Source organism: Podarcis gaigeae (genome assembly GCF_964106915.1).
Source record: "Podarcis gaigeae genome assembly, chromosome: 7".
In the NCBI taxonomy this organism is placed as follows: domain Eukaryota; kingdom Metazoa; phylum Chordata; class Lepidosauria; order Squamata; family Lacertidae; genus Podarcis; species Podarcis gaigeae.
In genome coordinates, this window is record NC_139683.1 from 41,181,496 (window position 1) to 41,197,420 (window position 15,925).

At 39.2% G+C, this 15,925-nt stretch overlaps 1 protein-coding gene across 7 annotated transcripts in view; it reads right to left on the minus strand.

The window, feature by feature from the left end:
* The window catches only part of SPIDR (scaffold protein involved in DNA repair), a 156,344-nt gene that overhangs the window by 100,400 nt on the left and 40,019 nt on the right, over positions 1-15,925 (minus strand). The window lies entirely within an intron of this gene.

The window sequence follows — 15,925 nt, forward strand, 5'->3', positions numbered from 1 at the left end:
GCTAACAGGCTTCTCCTAAAAGAGCTTATTTATGAAGGTACTTAATAAATTACACATGTAACAAATATATGCGGTCTATACTTTGGCACACACAAAGTTCTGCACAATATGAAAGAAGTTCAAAACAAGAGAAAATCTGAACAACATGAGGGCTAAATTACAGTTTAGAAGGGAGCAATTGGGAATGCAAAAAACCAGATACTAAAGGGATGCACAACCCTTTCCCCACTCTAAACTGCTCTGACCCTGGGCACCCTAAGCTTAGTTTTGAAGGAACTCCTGAATGCCCTCTCCTGAGATGGCTGTTCATGCCAAAAAGAAGGCTAAAGCTAAGTCTGTGTAACATGTAGCTTGGCTCTTCCCATTCATTAATTTAAACCAGAAGGTTTCTATTTTAAAAACTTGCACCTGCACACTTGCAATGAGCACATGCAGCTCCACATTCATTCCAGTGAAGAGTTCAAATCTGTGCATGCCTGATCTACATGTACATGGATCTCAGGACTGGGGTCATATGACAATGGGCCCCTCCCTCACAGCTTTCTGCTCTTTTGCTTAACTTTATACACCTCTTATCCTATCTCCTTCCTATCTCTATTAACAAACAAACAAAATACAGTTACAGATTTCAGCGAAGAACATATATCTCTGCAATTACACATTCTGAACAAACATAATGTGCTCAATAGGATATTTGGGAGGAAAAACACATTTAGATTTGCTCAATTTAGCCTTTACAGTGTGGATGAACAAGTATATATATACATGCAGAATTGAGAGAAGGGTTTGGCACATAATACAGTGGTACCTCAGTTTAAGAACAGCCCTGTTTACGAACGATTTGGTTTATGAACTCCACAAAACTGGAAGTAGTGTCGAGGGTTGCGTACTTTACCTCTGTCCAAGAATGGAATCCAAATGGTGGAAGGGCACTGGTGGTGGGAGGCCTCATTAGGGAAAGCGCACCTCGATTTAATAATGGTTTCAGTTTAAGAATGGACTTCCAGAACGGATTAAGTTCATAAACCGAGGTACCACTGTATTTCCAACACTGCTTTAAGTAAAAATTAGCAGCAAAAAAGTATCTCCCTTTGTTCGTTGTTCTTGTCTATTACTTGCTTTGACAGTGTCCCCATAGTGCTTTATTGTCTACATTAAATACTTGCAGTGCATGCCAAATATTTATACTTGAAAATGTATTTTATTTGTTCCATTAGTACACACTCAGAAAAGCCAATATAAACCTTTCCCAATTTACATCTGCTGATTTAAGTTTATGTTTGCACCTACTTAGTTTTCCGTATTGCACACAACGTTTTGAGTTAATCTGGTATTTCAACATGCTACCTGTGCCAAATCAAAAGTTTGTTTAGCTTCTCACATTTCTTTCTAAATCACTTTTAATCAGTAGTAAGTACTTGCCAAGTTCTAAGTAGACTTGAAGTGACATTTTTGACACATGAAAGCATATGAAGTGAGTAAGATTTTGTAATTCAGCCTGTTTGCCTTCCCAATATTATGCTGTTAACACTGATGTTTAAATTCCCCTCTAAATGTTCTAGGGTCTTTTTAAGTTCAACAGTACAGGAGGAGCCAGTTGTACTTCACTTCCCATCTCCAAAATGGGGAAGGCAATAACAGCTTATGAAACAGCCTCCTAGTTCCCCCTTTCTATCATTCTATGTATATAATATTTCACATTACTTCCCTCATTTTTTCATTTTCTCTTCAGAATTCTACATTTTTTTTATTTAAAAGACTTTTCTTTACAATCTGTCTCTTTGAAGGATATTTTCTGAACCTCCCCCCCCCCAAAGGGAGAGTATTCTTGCTGAGTTTGAGCATACCAGAGAGCCCTTTGAATCAGCTAATGTGCAAGGGGAGCAATCCTGTTTAGTGCTGGGTTCCTGCTTTGTGCAGCGCCTCAAAGGCTCCTAACAATCAGCTGTTTGCTGGGTGCTTTGGGAGCTGCACAGAGCAACTTTGAGCAAACCCCACCCTTTCAGTCAAGCCCTGCCCTTACTTGTATGACCTCAGGTACAGGGTAGGTGGTTGTGGCTTGCTCAGAATGGCCTCATGGGCCAAATGGTGAAGTTTGGGAGGCCAAGGCTAGCCCAGGATCTGGAAGTTCCCCAATCCTGACCTAGGGATATAAAAATTCAGCTCAACAAAGTGTAAATGAATTTTGACATAATTTAAAATAACCACCACCAAAATGGAATAATGTGTCTAAGGGAAACGTGATTATGCTGAAATAAATTGCAGAAGCAGACGCAGCCTCTGAAATACAGGTGTCAACTGACCACCTTTGTTATTTTTGAGATTGAGACTGGGAAATAAAAAATAAAATCTGTTAGCCAGATGATGCAATATGATACTCATTAGTATGAAATCCTCTTCTTAAAAAGAGAGACTTCTGTGACATTTGTCTTCCCAGCAAATGATAAATGTTGCATTGAAAAGGCACAGATCTTTAGGGTGTTGCCACAGCAAAGTGTACATTCCTTTGGCCATGACATTAACTTTGATGCTGTCCTGCAATTTGTGAATGCGTAGTAAAGTCACACGCACAAGGTCTTGCTTTGGAGGCATTTGTTTGTGGAAGTCCATCAATGTATTTCCGCGTGTTATATTAGTCATTGGCCAGAAAAACCCTTTTCCACAGATTTCAATAAACATTGCCATAGATTTGACACTTGCCCAAGCTCTTCATGAATATTGCAGCGGACAGTGTGGAAACTGATTCATACTTTAGAGAAAACATGTATCCATGTTACAGTTTTTTTGCTTTTTGTGTTTTTTGTGTTTGTTTTTTGAGATTGTAACACTATTACATTGGTCACATCTTTTAAAACACAGGAAAGCATTGAAACAACTTGTGGCGTAGTTCTTGAGTTTTCCTGCAGCCCTACTTGGAGATGAAAAGCCCTGAACATGGGACCTTCAGCATGCAAACAGTTGCTGTAACATTAAGCTACAGTTTCTCCTTTGCACATTAAGAAAAGTAGCAGCAGGCTGCTCTTTCAAACCAAGATCTCACTGATACATATTACTTTGATTTTGCAGCATTCCATTTAAAATTGTGAAACATTTTTGCCCCCCTTTTTGGATACCACCTGTGGGGTTCCTTTGATAGCAGTATGCAAAGGGAAAATCAGATACACACCCATGTTTTCACTTACCTACTTGTTTGTGTGTGCAGTATTGTGGTGACATCTCATCACTTCAAAGCATAAAACCACAGAGGCAACAGTCAGAATGTGAAAGATTAAACTGCCATGCGTAGGCAGAGTTAACAAAAAAAAGACAAACAACAACTAACAAGACTGATAAATCACTGGCTTCTTATTTTTTTTCCACAGAGTGGCAAGCCCAAACAGAGGAAAATAATCAGTCACACAGGACTGACAATTACACTTTATACATGCAGGACATTTTGTTTCTTAGCATGTAATATTGCAACTTTCCAAGACACAAGTAGGTAAAAGAACTAAATTTTAAATACTATACAAACCACATTTCTGCATGAAATGTAACACTAGCAGACCTATTCAAACCTAGTTCTACCACAATCGCATCTAAAGTTGAGGAGGTTTTAAGAGTTTTAGAGGAACGGGGACACACAGGTGGAGGGGGATGCTAATCTCTCACTGAGACCACAGCCTGCAGTCTCTCTGCAGTCAGCTCACCCAGGTGTTTCTCTCCTCAGCTGAGTTTTGCTAATGGAAATAAGCATAGTTGGCAGGAAACCATTTGGTGGGGAAGGCTATGCAGTGATAAGACAGTAGACAAGAGAAGCACTCATCTCCCGTTACCCGTGCAACCTTTTTCTTTTTGCTTAAAACGAGATTCAGTTCCCACTTTATACATGGCCGGGGCAGAATCAGTTTTAAACCAAGAGGCTTGTTGCCTAACACTGATATATATGGTGTTTGCCTCCTAAGGGCTGCATGTATGCTACTAAACATTTTCAGCGTGAGTTGGGGGGGGGGGAGGGAATATCTTGGTTGAAGCCTGAATCACCATATATATTGCCCAATGCGGATGCTTTCTGGAACTGTCAAACCGATTGCTACTGGTAGCTACAGCTGGATGGCTATGTCTTTCCCAGCATGCCTCTAACATGACAGCTCCAAGAATATTTACTCAAAAGCAAACCCCATTAATACTATGAGTGGTGTTCAACTAAGTTTTACCCACAGTAGACCCCCTGAAATAAGCTTTGTCATGTTTATTAATTTTAATAGGTCTACTCTGAGCTAAACTAAGTTGAATACCACCCCATGTTTAAGATTTCAGCCTTAGTAATACTAGGTCACCGCAACAAAATACAAAGACAAAGTGATTTGCCCAAAATTACCAACACACATCTGCAAAGATCTGAAGCAGGTTGGGTATTATGAACTGCAACTCTCAATTCATTGTCTGCAAACCTCAACATCAGGAAGCTACAATCTTCGAAGTCACACTACTTACTACAAACGAATCTTTAGGCCAGTGCCAACTACACTGTACCCTAAACTGACATGTCAATTTAGGACAAGCAGTGGAGAAAAACAATATATATATATATACATATATAGTAGAACTTTCATCAGATCACAACTCATCAGATTAGAATTTAGTTAGAGCCACCACCCCATCTCTTCAGAACAGCGGTAGAGCGATCTTTAAAATGTGGTTATAACATTAATGTTATGACTCATTATCAAGGAAGATCTCACTTCCAGAAGCTGAGCACCTTATCACATTGGGGCATATTATCTCTATGTGAAAGTGGCCATCAATATCAATTCCTAGGCTCTTTGCACATTTTTAAAAAATATTGTAGGTATGCATCTGCCAACTGTATGTTCTGACAAGACTCCAGCCTAAGCATCATTATTAAAAATGGAAATTCATAGAACATTTTTAGGTAAAATTTATAGGAAAAACTGACCAGCAATACCTCTTTAAGCAATGGCAAGTGCCATATAAGAACATATATTTACACATTCTATTCCAACTTACTTCATGAGCTAAGGAAGATAATAATAATAATACCTTTTAATACAAGTTAACACAGAATATAACATTTATCATATATATACATATGTTTTCTAATCATAACATTTAACCTTAAACTATTCAAAATAAATTAGGTTGGCAGAAAGTGACTAGTCCCTCAGCTGTAACAGCATCCAGATCCTTCAAGATTTTACAAGTGAGTGTCAGCGCATTGAAACAACCACAAACAACAACCTAGTGCTTTCAAAGTCTTCCACATGCATTATCTTGCTATAATTTTTGCACTGTTCCCATAAGGGCCTGGTTCACACATAACACAAGCCTTGTTTAATGCTAACTATAATTATATGTAAGGTATCTGACAAATAACCATTTAAATCTTGCTTTATTCTGCACCCCCACCCCATGGCCTGGCTTTCTCCTGTCAAAGGAGACACCAGAAATAGTCACACTTCACATGCCACTCTGGAGCTTTCGGCCAGTGCCAACTCCTTAACCGGACTTAAGGAGGACATCCAGATTCACACCTCATACTAAGTCATGGTTAATTTTAACTAAGGATTATAAACCAATTACAGTGGTACCTTGGGTTAAGTACTTAATTCGTTCCGGAGGTCCGTTCTTAACCTGAAACTGTTCTTAACCTGAAGCACCACTTTAGCTAATGGGGCCTTCTGCTGCTGCCACGCTGCCAGAGCCCGATTTCTGTTCTCATCCTGAAGCAAAGTTCTTAACCTGAAGCACTATTTCTGGGTTAGTGGACTCTGTAACCTGAAGTGTATGTAACCTGAAGCGTATGTAACCTGAGGTACCACTGTACAAATCTTGGTCAATGAGTGACCTTAATAAACCATAGTTAAGCTGCTGGCCTGGGTTCACCCATAACACTAAGCATAAGGTGTTAACCAGGTAGAAGTACACCAATATTATGAACCCCAAACCATAGAGGTGGCTGCTTGGCAGGGGGAAAGGCTTGCCTGGGGCCATCATGTCAGAGGCAAGATTCAAATCAAGAACTTCACAATTCATAGTCCAGTATTTTATCTACTATAATCTGCCAGATCTCTCAGCACAAGTGGAGTCCCTTAAAAACTACTGCGATAGGCTCCCTATAATTGGCAACTACCACAAGATGGAAGTGCTCTTCCCCAAACCCATGCATACAGCCATATACCAGCATATTATAATAATCTAGCTTTCACAACTATGAAGGTATGAATAAACTTTCTATTTGAATAGACTCACGGAAAGTCCCAGGAAGGTGATGAGCAAACAGTATCATCCTTGGTGCCTCCCTGCCAAGAATTAGTGGAGCCTGAGGAACATTGCTCCATGGTGTATATGAATTCTGTGGTCAACAAACATACGTGAAATATTTTTTAAAAAATTGTATACAGAGTCATCACCCATGATTTCAGAAAGCTATACTGTTTACTTCCAGTGCAGATTTAAAGCAATCTGTACAGTGTCAAGGTTTTTGTCCTCCTGTCATCATTCTATTAACCTTTCACTTCTGACAACATTGACCACATTCATCTCCATGCTCTTTCAATTTTGCGCACTGATTCTAGTCATATTGTATTTCCACAGTTCACTCAAGGTTTCTTTGTTAAGAGTTCTCTCTTTTCTCATTTCCACTATCCATTGGTGGTCTCAAGTCTATTTTGGCTTTGTTGTTTTACTTTTGGATCTCCATATGATTTCTTCCATTCTTTCTTTGCCCGTATCATATTTACCTTACCAAGATTTCTGGTATTTGCTCCACTATTATTTCCAGTACAATCTAACTTACTAAAACAAGTCAGCTAAAATTGAACTTCAAAATTGAACTTCTGCCTCTACTCTGCCATCCCTTACCTCTTCTTTGATACTAAGTTCTGCTGTCTCATCTAACTTCTCTCTCTTAAATTTGAAACCTCCAGGCAACTTCTGCTCGAGCTTTTTCTTTTACCTCCACAATGTTCACTCAATTCATCTTTAATACTTGCCCTTCTCTCTTTGGCTACAAATCCAAATCCTTGTCCAGTCTCTCATTATTTCTCACACGGACGATTTAAACACTTTGCTCAGCCTTCTTGCCTCTTCTCATATACCTATTTCCTTCTGATGAAAGCAGTGTGGCAGGGAACTGAGACCTTTCTTTGCAGGGGGTGGGGGGAACGAATCAGAATTCCATAAATTCAAAATAAAAAAGCTAGCTGTGCACTAGCAATAGATTTGCAGGAATAACAAAATAGTAATATAATTAAAATGTAAATTAATATAATTTAAAGTTTTGAAAAACAAATGTTCAACAGAACCTAAATTACATTTTTTCAACTAAGAAAAGGGGAAATCAGTCAGTTTGTCTGAAGATCAAGAAACATTCTCGTTAAACTAGCACCAATCTGGAAGAAGACTCACTTGGGTGCTCTTAAGCATCTCAAGGTATCTGTTAATAAAGGTCTATATAGGGGGAGGGGGGAATCACCATTATTTGTCAGAAAAAATGAAGAAACATTATATTGCACATCATTAACCAGAGATTTGAACAACAGCTACCCTGGCAAAATTTTCCCTACAGTTTACATGTGCACACTCAGTCAGATGAGAGTACATAATCGGGGGGGGGGGGGGCTGGTCCCACAGTTGCTTTGATTCCTATCGCCTGCTTCAACCTTTTCTCCTCTATAAGAGATGGGATTTGCAGTGTTTAAGTGACAAGGATCATTTTATCTTGCGGCAACATTCATAGTATTCCAGAGAGTAGAGTTGAGTAGAGACAACAAAGTAAAGAAAAATAAAAGTGAGACAGAAAGTATGAAGTAGAGAAGCTGCAGCCCTCTTAGAGTTAAATAAGTTTTAGTCTCCAACTCTGATCAGAAACTTATTTTATGAAGCAAAGCAGGTTTCACAAGTTATACTGTTGGAAGCAGACGTACAGGAAAATGAAACAGGGAGGGGCTGATTGGCACCATCCTGGCAGCTGCCTGCTCTGCTCTCCCAGCCAACGTGTGTGTGTGTGTGTGTGTGTGTGTGTGTGTGTGGCCTGTATCAGTTTGTCCTGTTAGATACCTGACTGCAGGTAACAGCATGCTTGTGCTGATTGCAGTGATGGTACTGCTTGCTTGCTTGATTGCTGGCTAAATGAATATAGATAGGATTTAGTCTAGAGCTTGCCTTAGAAACACAGCCAGATGGGTGGGATATAAATAATAACAGTAGTAGTAGTAGTAGTAGTAGTAGGGCAGGTGCACTACCAACCTGATCAATTAGGATACAGGCTTGCAGGCCAGGAGACAGGTCTGTGCCCTTTACCCAGAGGTGAGAGTTTTGGGGGTGGGGAAGTTGGTGGGTCCCACCTGAGTGAGAGACAGACGGAAGAGAGCTATACTATTTTTCACCCAACAGTGTGGGATGTGCCCACCACTTAGCCTAAGTTTATGTGACCCTAATTTCTCACTGGTCTAGTGTGAAACTTGATGATGGTCCTAGGATGTGTCTGGTTGAGCAGGTAGCAGGGAGTTGCAAAGATGTTGCCCCAGTTTCAGTGGTGGTGGGCAGAAGGAGGTATAGTTGGATTAAAGTGGCTGACCACCAACTGGGACACAGACCTAGATGATTGGTACCCGTCCCCCATTTCAGCCCTCCTACTCCTCCAGAAGTTACTGATACTGCTGAGCTCTCCAGTTTGGTGGTACTGTTACTGAATGGCAGAACGGACCATAATAACACCATGCCCATTCGTGACTTGATTGTGGATAATGGAGCTGACCTGGCATATATTACCGAGACTTGGATGGCTGGCCCTGATATAACTCAGCTGTACAGCACTAGACCAAGGGCTGGTGTGGGGGTGGGTGGGGGTGTTGCTATTGCCCATAGAAATAAATCTCCTTTACTGGAAAACCTCTTGCTCTTGGGATGGGCTGTCCTGCACACACCCAGCCAAGGAAGGCAACTGGTCCATAATCAATTATTTATTCAAAATAAATAAATAATTTACACACTTACAGCAGCTCCTTACAAATACACACTTCTAGTGTCTACATAGCTGGCATTAACTTTTCCAGGCTTGTGCCCCATGGACTAGTTGAAGCAACAGTGGGACCACATCCTCCTGGGCTTATGTACCCTTGTTTGACGGGAGTACGCAAACGCAACCTGAGACTTCTGCTGCACAGAAGTCACAGAACCCCCTCCACCTCCAACTACTCAGACCCTTTCTCTTCCTCTTGCCCTGGCTCCTGCCTCATGGGTAGTACCAAACCTTATATATCGCTTGTTCCCCTCTCCTGCCCCCCCCCCCGTATTTCTGTCACACATTCTTCAGAACCCTGCCAGTTCCTGACATGGACTTAGTGGGACTGCACTAGTGATGGACCAGTGAAACAGACTGGGAACAGTGATGGTCTATTGACCAGCCTTTTATACAGTGGTATCCCTGGCCAAGGTGGTCTCTGACATGGTGGTGGAGGATTGTCAGCCTGGGTATTTCAGCATCCATGAAGAGACTGCCACTAGAACAAAAAATCTGAACCCCTCTAAAATTAACAAGTGGAAATAGGGTGGCTGCATAATTAAGAATTTCCAGTAGTACTGTTTAAAAGGGAAACTTTCAGTCTCCAACATAGCAATACATGGCACAGCACCAGTCTTACAGACGTTTCATACAAAAAACCTTATACTTGGAAACAGATTTCCAAGCACAACACACATACATATTGAATCAGTTAAAGGACCAAACTACATATTACATGGAGTTCTAAATAACATTCCTGTCACATCTCTTCAACCCTCCCCCCCAAGAAAATAATGAAAAGCAGCTGCAAGGCAGCAGAAAAAGGAGCTGGGAGCTCTGAAAGGAAAAAGGACAGCTGTACAAAGATGGCACTTAAGCATTACTCAGCACCTATTTTTCCTCTCAGTATTTTTATTTATTTAAACCATTTATAAACTGCTTAAAACTTTTAAAATGTTGAATAGGTATAGACATAAAACAGTATACTATACTGTATAATTAAACCAAAAATACAACATAAAACCAGTCAAACAGTAGTATAAAAGCATTCAAAATCAATATAAACAAGGATTTAGCTAAAACATACAGATAAAAACAGGGGCTGATCTTATGAATGAGGGAAAATCTGGACGAAAAGGTATGTCCTTACAAGATGGCAGAGGGAAAGGTATGCCATAGCAGAGTGGCAATAGAGGAAAATGCCCATTTCCAGGTCACTTCTGTCATTCTGTAGGATGTGATGCCCCATGTACAATTTCCTCAGATGATCTAAATGATCTTACACAAGGTCAGAATGGTCCTGAGATTTTCAAGGATTTATATGTTTAACAACAAGCCTTTGAACATGGGCTGTTACCAGACTGGCAGCTAGTGCAGTGCCCTCAGCACATCAACTTAAAAACCTGCATCTCTAAAGCTGCTCTTTTCCCCCATGGGATAAAATATACTGCTATAACCCAACCCACTGTATAGCCCAGCAGTTCTCTGCAAATTAACTGCACTGTTGGAGCATTCCAAGTGGTTCATTCAGTGAAGGGACAAATCTTGGCAGGTCCTTTACAAAAAGGGGAACTGTGCCAGGCCTTATACATGGAGGGGTACATATCACTACTGACAAAGAGTACACTCAAGTGAAAAGGAAGGGAAGTCTTAAACTAACATACAGTCCAAGGGCATTTCAGAGTCCTTGGTCACTCAGGCCCTACAATCTTATACACCCCACCATACTAAAATAATACACCATCATCTACAAGGGTGGAAACTTTCATACTCAAGTGCCAATGCAGTCATCCAGGCCTCTCTATTGATTGACTGGTTGTTTCTGGCCACATCCACCTCAAATAATTCTCTATGAGGTTAATGTGGCCTCAGGATGAAAAAGATTCCCCGCTCTGGTCTACACTTACATATGGCAGGAAGCTAACCTAACAACTAAAAGTTGTGAAAAGCTAGAGTTCTTTTGTTTAAGTGAGACATACTTTTCTTATGGATATACTTTTGTCATGAATAAAGCAAACCACATTCCAAGTATTTTAGGGACTTTAAATAAAGTTATAATTCCTTAAATATATGTGTTGTTTGAAATATCTTCCATATTTAATACACACTTTGCTTCTTAGGAGAAAAATGTGAGAAAGAAATGCAAACAATTTGTGTCTGCATTACGTCTGATCTTCATAGGGGAATGGAGAATTTTAGAAGTGGAAGTTGTTATCCTGTTTTCATCATACTGCCGTTAATCATCCTGTACTGCCCTCCCCCAAAAAGGGGGGCAAGAAAAGGTTGAATATCATACTCAATGAAGTTCTTTAACAAAGGCAGCAATTGCAAACACATATGCTCTGGAATAAGTTCCACTGAACTGAGTGGGACTACGTGTTTAGCGTTGTCTTGAAAAGTTAGTGGAACAAAAAAGGATTATAGCTTCTAATCTAACTCTAAATCTCTATAAACCTTTTACTAACTGTAAATTTTTCAGCTGTTCTTAAAGGAGAATTTATGTGGAGAAAAACAAAGTTTGGTCAGTCTCAAAAAATCTCTTAAAAAACAAAGACCTCTTAAAAACAGACACAGAAAGTTTAGAAAATATGTTACTTGGATTTGAAACACTTTTTAGTTCCCAGTATGATGGATCAACGTGCTTTTCTATACCATCAATTTTGCCCTTCTTCTTTTTTAAAGAGACGCAATTCATTCATTACAACTTTTCTATAACATCCTGAGCACTACTTACTACCTGTCTATGTATCTAAAAGTAGTCTTATTTGCCTGTAGGAAAAAAACTCCAAAATTCACAGATGAACAATAAAGGTATTAGGACCAATACAGATCGTCACAAAAGCATGACAAGTTTTTGAGTTCTTCAGAAGGGTACTGAGGAAAATAAATGTTTTTACTATAAACTCATTCTAGCCATATGAATATAGATGAAAAGGACAAGAGGGACATGATGACAACAATTAAAGATGTTTGTAGAATAAACCAAAAATATTACAGAACATTTTATTTGTAAAAGTTCCAGAAACTACCATAGAGAAATGAAATGGAACAAGGAGTTCTCACATATTAAGTACTATGTTTAGAGAAGTTAGAAAAATTGAAAGTTTAAAATACAGAAGCAGTTAATACTTCTTAAGCATTAAGACAGACAACTCTGAGGCGCCCAAAAATAACAATCTTGATTACAGAGGAATGTGAAACATTTTGAAAAAAATAAATGTAAATATTTTCAAGGAGATAAAAAAAGATACTATGTGCGCATCCTTGTAATACAGAAAGAATATCAAAACATTTGGCAGGTGATCTCCTAAGCCCTAAGGATTTCAATCAACAGTGGCTTTTGGGAATCACTTTGCTCCATGTCCTGTGTATAAATCTTGGAGCAGCATATCAGAGCCTGAAGAACAATAGTATTGTCAAGGGGACCCACAGAAGATGGCTAGTAGTTTTGAATGCTTTCAGGAATGCCTAAGTTAGATTGTCTCACTATACTTGGACATCAGATGGGAATGGTCAGTTATATCCCAAGCTGGAATCCCAGAACGGCCTACTAAATACTAAAAAATGAAACATACTGTATAGTACTCACAGGAGATTTCAACTACCCTGATATCTGTTGGAATTCAAACTCTGCCAATAATGTAAAGTCCAACAAATTCCTCAATTGTCTTGCTGACAACTTCACCAGAACTTCCACCAGAAGGTGGAAGAAGCAACAAATGGATCATCTCTCTTGGACCTGGTCCTCACCAACAGGGAGGAACTGACTGATGAAATGAAAGTACAGTGGTACCTCAGGTTACATACGCTTCAGGTTACACATGCTTCAGGTTACAGACTCCGCTAACCCAGAAATAGTGCTTCAGGTTAAGAACTTTGCTTCAGGATGAGAACAGAAATCGGGCTCTGGCAGTGCGGCGGCAGCAGGAGACCCCATTAGCTAAAGTGGTGCTTCAGGTTAAGAACAGTTTCAGGTTGAGAACGGACCTCTGGAATGAATTAAGTACTTAACCCGAGGTACCACTGTATAGGGAACTTGGGAGGAAGTGATCATGTCCTTTTGGGTTTCATTATACACAGGAAAGGGAAACCTGAGTATAGTCGGATATGCACTATGGTTTTTAAGAAGTCTGATTTCCAAAAGCTTAAGGAACTACTGTGTGAAGTCCTATGGTCAGAAATACTCAAAGGGAAGGAAGTCCAAGGTGGATGGGAGTTTCTTAAAGATGAAATATCGAAGGTACAAGAATAGATGATTCCAACAATAAAGAAAAGTGGGAGGCATCTAAAGAAACCAGTGTGGCTGCATAAGGAGCTTACAGATGAGCTGAGATATATAAGAAATTGAAGAAAAGTGAAATCACAAAGGAAGAGTATAAACGAGTAGCCAACAGTTGAAGGGAAAAGGTCAGGCGGGCCAAAGCTCAGAATGAACTCAGGCTTGCAAGAAAGGTTAAAAGCATTTTTTAAAAAAATATTTGGCTATGTCTGAAGCAAGAGGAAGAACAAGCAAATAGTAGGTCCCTTGTGTCAAGAAGAGGTAGAAATGCTACTGGGTGACAGAGAGATGGCGGAACTGCTCAACACCTACTTTGCCTCTGTCTTCACCCAAAAGGAAAGCAATGCCCAACCTAGTGATAACAGAAACAACAATGCAAGGAGGAAGCTGCAGTTCAAGATAGGAAGAGGTGGTAAGAGAACACCTAGTTACTTTATATGAACTCAAATATCCAGGGCCTGATGAACTGCACTCAAGGGTACTAAAGGTACTACTCCAAGGAGGTGTAATCTCAGAGCCTTTGTCTATAATCTTTGAAAATTTATAGAGAACAGGTGAGGTCCCAGCAGATTGCTGTCCCAATCTTCAAAAAGGGGGGAAAAGAAGACCCAGGTAGCTACTGACTGGTGAGCTTGACATTGAAACCAGGAAAGATTATAGAATAGATAACTAAACAGTAAGTCTGAGCATTTAACAAACGATGCTGTGATTACTAAGATGCAGCAAGGGTTTCTCAAAAGCAAGTCATGCCTGATGAATCGTATTTCTTTTTTTGATAACTTATGTGTGTGCCCCCATCCAGCACTGATTTAATCCATGTCCACTGGCTTGCAGTCCCTAATTTCCTACCAACACATGCGGACCTTAAAGTCAAAAAAGTTGAAGTAGCAATCAAAAGAGAATTCCCATGACAGAAAGGTCAAAACAAGATCCAACAGCTATGAGACAGACTAAAATGATATATTTCCATTAGGTGAAAATGAAATGTTGATTTCTCATAAGTAGAGTAGAAATATTAATATTTGACAAATGATCAAATTTATTCTTCATTTACATAGAATAGCTCTCTTTAATACAGCATATCTAGTAGAGGCATTGATTATGTTTCAAAGATAATCATAAGGTTACCACATTAATAGTGAGATAATTTATATTAACGTAGTAGTTTTTTTTAGAAACCTAGTGTTAACAATTAAAAAAAACCTATTACAAATTTGGTTTCAATTTTTTTAAAAAAACCATGCGTGCGTGCGTGCATGTGTGTCTCTGAATCCACTCTGCAATTTACCACAAAGATTAACTGAAGTATGAATGTGCTTTGAACTCACAAGTTACTGTAAGCATTATGTAATGTTTTCTGTAAATAAACTAAAAAAAATAAATCATTCTGAGCCTCCACCTTCAACCCCAAAAAGCAAAAATAAAATTTAAAAAAATGACAATAGAAAACTTTCCATTATCTGGCACTTCTGGGCATTGATTAATCTATAGAAACCTTTTGGATATATTTGGATTATGTACCAGAACATTACAACTTGATCTACTTCTCATTATTTTAGGACACAAGGCAAAGTCATTTCCTTCTACAGTTCCTCAATTTTACAAGTGATGAAATTCCAGCACTGTAGTGAACGTAAGAGCAGTCCTGTCAGATTAAAAAGTAGATCCATCTTATCCACTACATTGTTTTGAGTAATGGGCAAGGAAATACATCAGGGATGTCCACAATCAGGGTATGAAGGCATTTATCTTCCACTGTATATGTTCTTTATGTCTTTTGTGTTGCAATAATTCCAACAATTAGACAAAAAGGCAGACTGTAAAGTTAATGTCAAAAACTTTGAATTCATATAGGAAGTTGTTTCTCCAAGGGAAATTGCAAATTCACCCCAAAGGGGAAGTTGCGGAACAGAATTAAATGTTCTAAACAATTCAGACGTCAAAGTATCGAGGTCACACCCAGAAAGAAAATCATTAATTGAAGAGTCTAGAGCTTATCAATATGCATAGAACACTTAAAAAACACTTGCTCTTTAAAATATACTTACTCATGATACTGTATAAGACACTAGCAATAGTCCTTTTGAGTATAATCCTATTTGTATAAGTTTACCACCATTCTCAAGCAAGTCAGCAATGCAACCTTACTTGTCCCACCACTTTCTTCCTCACCCGCTCAAGTGGCCCTGCTTCCTCTCCTCTTCCTAGCCTTGGAACAAAAGCTCTAGCCAACTTTTTAAAATAAAAAACCCAATAACTGGCTGAGAAACTGTAGTTGTTTTGTAATCCAAGATTGCTCGTATATTATTAATTATTCCACAAAAGGTGAGAGGTGTGGAGAGAAATAGCACAACAATTTATTCATTCTTCAAATTCCTCATTTCTCACTGCCATCTTTTACATAAGATTTCTCTCCAACTGTGGAATTCAGTCTTTGGAACAGTTAGGACATTAATCCAAAACTGGCTAGCAAAGAGAAGTAGCAAAAGAGAAATGACAACTCAAAATTCTTCAGTACATTGTGTTATTTTTTTAAGCACAAACCTGGACACAATATTAACTCAGAAGTACTAAATAGTTACAATTACAGTGGTACCTCGGGTTAAGTACGGTACTTAATTCGTTCCGGAGGTCTGTTC